Source organism: Neophocaena asiaeorientalis, unplaced genomic scaffold (assembly GCF_003031525.2).
Source record: "Neophocaena asiaeorientalis asiaeorientalis breed wild unplaced genomic scaffold, Neophocaena_asiaeorientalis_V1.1 scaffold703, whole genome shotgun sequence".
Taxonomy (NCBI): domain Eukaryota; kingdom Metazoa; phylum Chordata; class Mammalia; order Artiodactyla; family Phocoenidae; genus Neophocaena; species Neophocaena asiaeorientalis.
The window spans coordinates 1,485,476-1,495,990 of NW_020174434.1; the positions used below are offsets into that span (position 1 = coordinate 1,485,476).

Sequence of the window (10,515 nt, forward strand, 5' to 3'; positions counted from 1 at the left end):
TGCCAACTCTCATTCACAAAAATACATTGTTACATTTGTGTTGAACAGCCCCACACAGCACTCTTATGTGGGGTATAACCCACATACCTCTAATTCAAAGCTGCTCTCAGGTGCTACTCAACTAATGAGACTGCCTTTGTAGTTAGGGAAGCAGCTACTGAACTCATACATACAACCTTTTTATTGTTAAGTCATAAAGAAGTATCAAAATTAAAAGCAAAAATTACAGGGTAAGACTTAACATAACTACTAGGAGCATCAAAGGAAGTGAAAATGGGACTAGGCACAGGGCAATGTGAATTAATGAACATGGGAAGGACAAGGATGGGGACAACAGTGAGCATGTGCTGAAGATACCAGGGGAGAGGATCTGGTGAAAATTTTGATCGTAGACAAGTGCCTAGGTAAAGAAATAATAGGACAAGGTTTCTAAACCCCACTATGTGCCTAAGAGTTATCCTCGGGCTTCCCTGGTGGCGCAGTGGTTGAGTCCACCTGACAATGCAGGGGACACGGGTTCATGCCCCGGTCTGGGAAGATCCCACATGTCACAGAGCGGCTAGGCCCGTGAGCCATGGCCACTGAGCTTGCACGTCTGGAGCCTGTGTTCCGCAATGGGAGAGGCCACAACAGTGAAAGGCTCACATACCGCAAAAAAAAAAAAAAAAAAAGAGTCATCCTCGCCATTGGCGCTGTCTCTGTCATCCTCTCCTTCCTCAGCCTCTTTTTCATCAGCCTTGATCAACTCCAGCTGGTCATCCCCCCATCTTCATTATCATCATCATACAGTAGGTCCCCCTTCTCAGCAGAGTCATCTGCACCCCCTCAGACTCCATCTTCACATTAGTCTCATCTTTCTTCAGGGAGCTGCTGCTCTGCTCCTCTTCTGACTTATCATTCTTCACCTCTACTCCTTGTTTGCTCTGTTCCTTCTCGATTTTTTCCAGGCTTTCCAGTAGAGAATCCACTTTTTGTTTTATCTGGGTCAATTACTTCTTAATGGTCTGAAGGTCATCACCTTTCAACTTTCCAGACTTAGAAGAAGATCCCCGCTGTCCACTCTTAGAATTGAAGCCACTTTTTCCCCTTTGTGAGGTGTTTCTTGATACACGCTGGCCTTTTGAGGGCACTACAGCCCGAGCAATAGGAGGAGGAGGAGGAACACATGCTGGGTAACAGTACATCCTGTAATAATAATCCCGTTGAAAGTCATAATCCAAGTCAAAAGAGGAGCTGAGTAGAGGGGACGGAGAAGGGTGTTCTGGTACTCATCCATATTATCTCCACTGCAGATCGTTTCACACCTGAGTTTCCTCGGTTCACTTTTGGCTCTGTGGCCAGATTAATATCTAAAACCTGGCCATCAATCATTCTGCCATCCTCTCCTGCCACAGCAGCCCAAGCATTTCTCTCATTAACATACTGAACGAAGGCAACACCCTCATGAACAGAGCAACCCACGATTTTGCCATATTTCGAGAAGATTGCCTCCACATCAGATTTCTTGACCACAAGAGTATTGAGATTCCCAATGAATACAAGAGAGTTCATGAAGCAAGGATGGTAACATTGTTGGTAACATTGCTGGCCATTGTCTTTGATGGTAAGGTGCCTCACAAAGCTGAAAAATGTAGCTGAAGATCAAAGAAATCTCACTCAAGCAAGTTCCACTAATTTATATATTTAAAGTGATTTGTAACTGGGGGTGGGGGGAAGGGAGAAGAGATTCGATTCTGAATCTCCTACTCCTGAGATCTACGCGGAGAAGCCGACTGCTGCTCGAGGTCCGCAACGCAGCCGCAACTGCTCAGCCTTCGCCTCTTCACAAAATCGACAGCTTTATTTTTTATCTATAATTTTCTAGGTAAATTCTGTAAATTTTGTAAAAGATGTGAATATAAAATTTTTATCTATCAATATAGAAAAATGGAAATTTAATCAGACCAACTTACATCCTATAAATGGAGGATGTAAATACTAAAATCATAGGACATATTATGTATTTTAAGTTAGTATTAACTTTGGCATCATATTTCCTGGAGACCAAGAAAAAAATGATCATGTGCACAGTTATGCTGTTCCTACTTTATGACTGAAGGAAGAGAGTAGATTCTCTAGGAAATGGAAATGTTTACATGGAGCCAAGATCCTCAAGATGTTACTCATGTATGGCTTTACATAAAGAGGTAATAAAATATCACAGTCTGAATAAATATAACAATGTGAAAATGAAAAAACTGACACTAAGTAAAAACTAAGGATATTACTTGAATGTTTCTATTAGTTACTACCTTTGTGAGCATCTAAATAAGTAGACTTATTTAATTTCCCTATTTCCAGTGACAGAAAAATAAAACTGGTGGACTATGCCCTGTAGTATGTCAATCTGAATAAAAACTTTCTGGTCAATGCTTTTGACTTCATAGCTACAGGAAATCTTTACAGACTAATAGCACAGTTGCTCTTCCTTTCTAGACTTGTGCTTGACCCAGGATAAACATACTTAGTATTCACTAAGTATAAAATATATCTCAGAAGTGATATTTAGAGTTCTGGTTCCAGAAAAGAAGTAAGCACATTTCACTTGGTCTTTTCCATTGAATGCACCTGTGAACTGGGAACAAATCCCTGAAACAGCTATCTGAGGACTCGATAAAGTGAACAGTAGCAAGTGACTTGAAGAAGAATGCCACACTGAGCTGGCAGCGAGTTTAAAGTTTTGCTTCTCTTTTTGGATTTTCCAGCTGGGAGTCAAGGCACCTAGAAATCCAGAAGTGGAAATTGATGGAGAAAGAGAGCATGGATGTGAGGGGTGGGAAAGTGGCTCTTTGCCTGGGACAGCTGTCCGGGGGTGGGGAGGAGGTGAGTAAGTGAAACTCAGAAGGACAGCCCTTCACCCCAATGGGAGGAGATGTGGTTCAAGGGAGTGGGGTAAACTTGCTGCTTCTTTTCTGTCTCTGTGTTTCCACTGTTTGGCACCAAAAGTGGGTGCCGTTGGAAGAAGTGTGGTAGAGCAGGATAAATAAAGTCTAAATCAATAGCTGAAGGAGCAAAGGGGGGGCCCCAGGAAATGAGAAGGAACCAGGGAGATAGGGCAGTGACCCTATAACATCGTATATGATCATGGGGGCTCATCTCTAAATGACACATGCAGGAATCTGTTCCTCATTAGCAGACCAAAAACCCTGAGGAACGAGCTATGGGTAGATATTCTTCCAGATCTCACATGAACCCTGGGAGATGCACCCATGGAAAGATCTGAATGGCACCAAAAAGGCTTTTAAAACTGAACACAACTTTGGACCCTGAAACTAAGCCAGTCAGTTGCCTACTGAATCAAAAATACCAGCACTACACAAGTCTCATAGTTTCATAATGCACAGGATGCAATCTAAAGGTACTCATCATAGAAAGAACCACAAATACCTCAACTGGTTAAAAAAAAAATAAAAGAAAGACAATCAATTGACAGATCCCAATGACGAGATGACACAGATGTTGCAATGATACAGCAAGGACCTTAAACTGCCTATTATAAGAGTGCTAAAAGAGCTACTGGAACACAGTTAAAACAACATTAATTTAGAAAATATTGTCAAAAACTATTAAAGAAGATATCAGGAAGAACCAATTGAAAAATTTGGAACTATAAAAAATGATAACAGGGCTTCCCTTGTGGCGCAGTGGTTGAGAGTCCGCCTGCTGATGCAGGGATATGGGTTCGTGCCCCAGTCTGGGAAGATCCTACATGACGCAGAGCGGCTAGGCCCGTGAGCCATGGCCACTGAGCCTGTGAGTCCGGAGCCTGTGCTCCACAACGGGAGAGGCCACAGCAGTGAGAGGCCTGTGTACCGCAAAAAAATAAATAAAATAAAATAAAACTAGACAAAACTGATAGAATATGTAAAAGGAAAGAAAAACTACTAGAAATATACTTTCAGAAATAATAAACAGAGTCTCAGAAACCTGTAAGATAAGAGCAAAAAAATAACATTAACATCATCAGAGTTCCAGGAGAGGGGAAAGAGGGCAGTATAAAACAATTTTGTTGAAGAAGTAATGACAGAAAATCTCCCAAATTTGGTGAAAGACAAAAACATACAGATGTTTGATGTTCATTGAATTCAAGCAGGTAAAATCAAAAGAAGTCCAATCAAATTGCTTTAAACTAAAGTTAATAAAAAAGCAAGAAAATGGATTCATTATTTGCTAGAAGGACAGTAATTTTGGTGGTTGCAGATTTCTCATCACAAACCTTGGAAGGCAAAACTGAAGTGGAACAGTATATTTAAAGTGCTGAAAGAAGAGAACTATAATTCCAAAATTCTATATCTAGCAAATATATTCTCCATGAATTAATACGACATAAAGACATTCTTAATAAAGAAACACTAAAAAAAAATCATTGAGAGTAGATCATTCTTAAGTATTGCTAAAGGTGATTCTTGGTCAAGGAAGTGATATGGTTAGAAAGTTATGACAGCAGGAAGGAAGGAAAAACAGCAAATATAGTAACTATCTGGGGAAATATAATGTATTATTCTTCTACTGAGTTCTTCAAAAGGTTTAGTATTTGAAAGCAAATAAAAATATTATTGTCTGATATGATTGTCAGTGTATGTAGATTAATTTACATGACACAAAAGTATTTCATATGTGTTATGTAGGGTAAAGGAATCTATACGGTGGCAAGGTTTCTACACTGTATTTAAAGTGGTGGTAAAATATGGATTCTAAGTAGACTGTGAAAAGTATGTAAATTATAATCACAAGATAAAACACTAAAAAACAATACAAAGAGAAATAATGAAAAATATCACATTAGATGAATTAAAATGAAATTATTTTTAAATGCTAAAATAATGTAAAGAAGGATGGGAAAACAGAGAAATGAAAAAAAAAAGGAGAAAAATAAAAATAACTATTTGAATGGTAGACCTAAATCAAATGTATCAGTCATACATTATAAGTAAGTCATACACCACAATAATTAAAAGGCAGGTTATATAAAAGTATATTTTTAAAATATGATCAACTACTTTCTATCTATAAGAAGCTCACTTCAAATATATTGATAAGCAAGACTGCAAGTCAACAGATAGACAAAGATATATCATTCATAAACAAAATAAAAGAAATCTAAAGTGGTTATATTAATAATGGGCAAAGTAGACTCAAAAAATTTCAAATTATCATGGATAAATTAATACATTGCACAATGATAAAGAGTCAATTCTCCAAGAAGAAATAATAATGCAAAGTTTTATGCACCGAGCCAAAGAATAATAGAGGCCCAAACTGCATGGACACAGTGACACAATTCTTTGTTGTGTGTATATGCAGTTTTATTTAGAGACTTCAATACTCTTTTTTCTTCAGTAAATGAAGAAGCAGGTAGACAGAAAATCAGCAGGGCTACAGAAGAACTGAATGCCACTATCAACCAACTGGATTTAATTGACATTTTAGAACACCCTATACTCACCAGCAGCAGAGTACAAACTCTTCTCAAACTCAGTGAAACATTCATCGAGAAGGACCATATTCATCATTATAAATCAAACTAAACAAATTTCAAAGAATTAGAGCCTTACAGAGTATGTTTTGCTAATTACTATGGAATTAAAATATAAATCAACAATATTGTAGAAATGTAACCCCTCAAAAATCTCCAAATATTTAAAAATCAAACAACAGAATTCTACAAAATCAATGGGTAAAAGACAAAGCTCCAAAAACAATATTTTTCTTAAATATTTTAAACTGAATACATGTATTTAAATGAAAATACAACAGATAATTTATGAGATGGAGCTGAGCAGTACTTAAAGGAAATTTCAAATCATAATATGCTCATATAGGAAGAGAAGAAAGGACCCAAGTCCATCATCTATTCTTCTACCTCAGAGAATTAGAAAAAAAAAAACATAAGCAAGATAAATGTAAATAATATAGAAGAAAGAAAATAATAAATATCAAAGCAAAAACCAATAAAGACAATCAAACCAAAAGCTGGTTCCTTGAAAAGACCAATGAGGTTGACAAAACTAGCAAGAGTAACTAAGAAAAGAGAAAAAAATAGTAAAAGCATTACCAATATAAGAAATATTTCAAAAATCACTACAATGTACAATACATAAAAGTATAATAAAGAAGACTACGAAAAGTTCTATGAAGGTTAATTGGACAACTTAGAAGAAATGGACCAATTCCTCAAAAAAGACAGATTACCAAAAGTTACCTAGGAATAATTAGGTAATCTGGATAGTCCTCTAGCTACTAGATATATTTCATTGTAGTTAAATATACCACTTCCCCCCACCTCTAAATGCAAGCGCATGTGTGCACACACACACACAATCTCTAGGCCCAGATGGTTCCACTGGTAAATTCTACCAGATATTTAAAGAAGAAATAATGCCAATTCTATACAATCTATTCCAAAATGTAAGAAGAGATGAAAAAACAACCTCAAACATTTTATATTCAATCATACCAGTATCACTCTCACACAAAAACCAAAGACAGTACAAGAAAGGAAAACCAATATCCCAAATGAACAAATCTTCAAAGCAATATTAACAAAACAATTTCAGTAATATATAAAATGATTACCATGACCAGCTGTGGTTTATCCTGAGAACTCAAAGCCACTTCAGCTTTTTAATCAGTCATTGTAATCCACCATAAGAAGAATCTAAAGAAGTAAAAACACATGATCATATTAATCATGCAGAAATATTACTTGACGAAGTTCAACATTATATCATAAAGAAATATAGAATTGTTCTTTTTGTAACAGTGAAACTTTATAGTCTATTAGAAAAATCTCACCAAAAACAAGCACAGGAGGTCCTGAATTTGTCCTCATTCAGTAAAACAATTGGTTCCAGTTAGAGGCATCTCAGTTAGAATGATCAAGCCTTCCTCAAAACTATAATTTCCTTTCCTCCCACCCTGTCATTTGCCCAGTCTAAAATGAGTCTTCCCACTGGAATTGGATAGTAAATTAGACGTTGGCTTCTGAGTTAGTAGATGTTTGCTAATTTATTCTTCTTAGTGTATATCTTATGAACACATTTGAAGAACCCAAATAAAATTTAGCCCTTTGTCTAAACTTATCCATCGCATTTATCAGGCTATGGTCCTGTCATGGTGATAAATATCTAGGGATATTAAAAATATGCAGCACATTCCATTTGCTCTCAGAATTAAGCTCCATATAATTACGCACACACAGACACCAATGTGTACATATGTAAAATACTGTGGGGTTCAGAAGCAGAAGACTAATCTTTTGCTAGCAGAAATTTAAATCTCCGAATCTTATTTTGTTTATGTATTCACTATTATATTTATTGACCATTTGGTGCCAGGTTTTAAAAGAGGTACTAGACAGACAAGGAGGAAGAGTTCATTTCTTCTATCGCTCAACAAATATCGATCGAGTGCTTACTATTTTCCAGGCGTATAGTCTTTATTCTAAAATGGGGGTAGCGGGGAGACAGGCAGAAAGTTATAACAGAGTAAGGAGCATCAAAACAAGCGTGAATATTGTATGTGGCGGGGATAGAGGGAAACCATACAGCACATCCTGCTGGCCTGGGGCACACTTCATGGGGAAATGTCATCTGTGTTGAGCACCACAGGTGGAGCGGTGACCAGTCAGGGGCTGCGGGGATGATTCCAGGAAGAGGTGCCATGACAAATCCTCACATTTGAGTTTAGGCGGCAAGTTTGAAGACTGAAAATATTGGAATAGCTGAAAGTTTCAGGTTCTGGGTAGAGGAGGTGGTGAAAGTTGAAGGTGGCAAAATTAGCTTGAACCAGAACGTAAAAAAACCATAGGCAGTATGATAAAGCATTTGGCACAGCTATTTAGGTAGCTACTGATATATTTTAAGTAGTTGAGCAAGTGGGCGGATTTGCAAGCGAGTGGAATTGCTGCTCTTTACTCAGAGAGGAAACACAGATGGAGGAGCAGAGACCCCTCCTCAAGACACTTAAAGTCTTAAATTAAAGCTATTTCTCCTTTATCTGCCACTCCTTGACTAAGTCATTTGGACTGGCAACCAATGGACACATATTTTGTTTGTATTTCTCAGTGGAATTACATTCTTAAAAATGTAGACCTCTTATAGGCATTTGTTAATTTCAGGAATTTGAGACACACAAAATGACCACCTTTCCACAGGCACAGCAGAGCAGGTGATTAAGCCCATTCTTTAGATATAAAGTATTACTCCCTGGAGCATTCTTCTCACTCCCGTTACCGTCTGTGCACCACACTCCAACCGCCAAACACATACACCTAAACGATCCCATTGCAGCAAAGAATAAGGACAGCTAACATGTGCTGAGCAAGGCAAGGACAGCTTCTTAGAGGAGGTTACACCTAAAGGAATCTTTATGAATCCGTTCATATGGTGCGAGTGATACATCGAAGTTTCAGCTTGGAAATTTCACAGGCAGGCTCCCTTTAGAGCTTTTGTGATTATACACCAGTGGTCTTATGATTAGAAAGCCAAGGGAAGATAGAGATTCTTTTAAGTACACCATGCTTGTATTGGAACCCTTTGGTGCATTTTTGGCTTTTAACTCATTAAAATACTGATTTCTCTGATACTACAATTCTGTCTTGGTTGGTCTCACATGATACAAGTCAATAGATATAACTTGGGGATCTCTTTTCTGTCACCTTGAGCAAGTTACTTTTTCTCTCTGTGTCCTTCTAAGTCTCAATTTCCTAATCTATACAAGACAAATGCATGACCTGGCTAATCCACAGGAATAGCATAAATATCCTAATGAATTACATATTGAAAAAAAAAACTTTGAACTTAGAATTACTGCCTAATTGGATATTGTAGGAATATAACTACTTCACAAAGAGCACTGTCCAGATTATCCACACATTATTGTGCTTCTTTGCTATAAACAGATGTTGACTCTCAAGGAGAAACCTCATTTCCCAGTGGTACACATTTATCCTCTGACTTTTTAATAGTTAAGGAAACTGAAGCTTAAAACGATGAAGCAACTTGTCCAAGGTGACATGCCTATGAAGTGGCAGGGACTAGACTCAATCTACATGTGCCAGCTTCCCTCATAGAATGTCAATCTAAATTTTGGGCGAAGAACTAAATTAGAATCTAGAGATTCAATTTTATTGTTCATATGTTCGCTATATAATTTTGAAGGAATACTGACTAAATGTAATGATACGTTTCCTTATTTTGCCAAGTTCTACTTCTCTTGATAATTTAAGTGGAGGAAAACCCATCTCTTTTTGTGAATTATTAAAAACTGAATAAAAGGCATGAATGATCAAGATTTAGCTTAATCTTTCATTCCTCTGTTATTTAGGTCAACTAACATTTATTGTCCACCTTCTATATACAACGAACATCATTGTAGACCAGTGGTTCTCAAAATCGCCCCACATGGAACTTTTGGAAATTATGCAGATATATTTTTTGTTATAATTAGGAGGCGGGATGCTATAGGCCTCTAGTGGGTAAAGGCTAGGGATGCTGTTAAACATGTCACAATGCACAGGATCCCTCCACCCCCAGAAAGAGTTAACCCACCCAATAAGTCAACAGTGCCAAGGTTGAGAAACCTTGGGGTGATGTGTCATACCATTGGCTACAATGAGTGATTTGCCTTTACTCTATAAAAACTCCGCAATTCCACACACATCCACTTAGGGCATTACTCTGGCTGGAATTTTCAAGCTAATTTTCTATCCACTACTCCACTTGTTACTATTCAACGTATTTTTATGACTTGGCAGCACTATGTAGAGAAAAGGGTTAAAGGATTTTCAGAAACTTTGGGTTGCATATACGTGTCCCAAACAAATAATGTTGTCCTCAGTATCAAGTGCTGTAAGCTTAAGTATCAGAGTTATTGACATTATACTGTACCTAATTCTGTATCCATGAGTATAGATCCAAAGATTGATTATATCCTAGTGAGATAAGAGAATTATCCCTGATGTACATATGGAGAGAGTTATAAAGCAGTCAATTGACTTGCCCAGGTATTTTCCAGGGATAAAATTTAAGTCCTAAAATGTAAAAACAAATGAGCCCAAACCAATGCATTACTATATACTAGTTTGCAATTATAAATGCCCCAAGCCAATCAATTAATGTTTAGAAAAAACATGACTATGTCTAATTGATTTGCCTTCTTTTGCTATATTACCCATATAAGTCTTGGCTTCTGCACTCAAAAGGTTTTATCTGAGAAGTCAATTGTCATGTGCATTCCTCCACCCTCTCAAATACTGATATATCATATCAAGTCTGTTGGGGCAGCCGTAACAAAATACCACAGACCTGAGGGCTCAAACAACAGAGAGTTGTGTTTTCTTACAGTTTTTAAGGCTGGAAGCCCAAGATCAACGTGCTGTCTTCCTGGTTTGCAGGTGACCACCTTTTCCCTGAAAGAGAGAGCAAGACCTCTAGTGGCTGTTTCTATAAGGGCACTAATCTCACCATGGGTGCC

General features: G+C 37.5%; 1 pseudogene; it reads right to left on the reverse strand.

The window, feature by feature from the left end:
• Positions 1–673: 673 nt before the first annotated feature.
• LOC112407571 (heterogeneous nuclear ribonucleoprotein C-like) lies at positions 674–1,665 on the reverse strand (annotated as a pseudogene).
• Between the last annotated feature and the right edge of the window lie 8,850 nt (positions 1,666–10,515).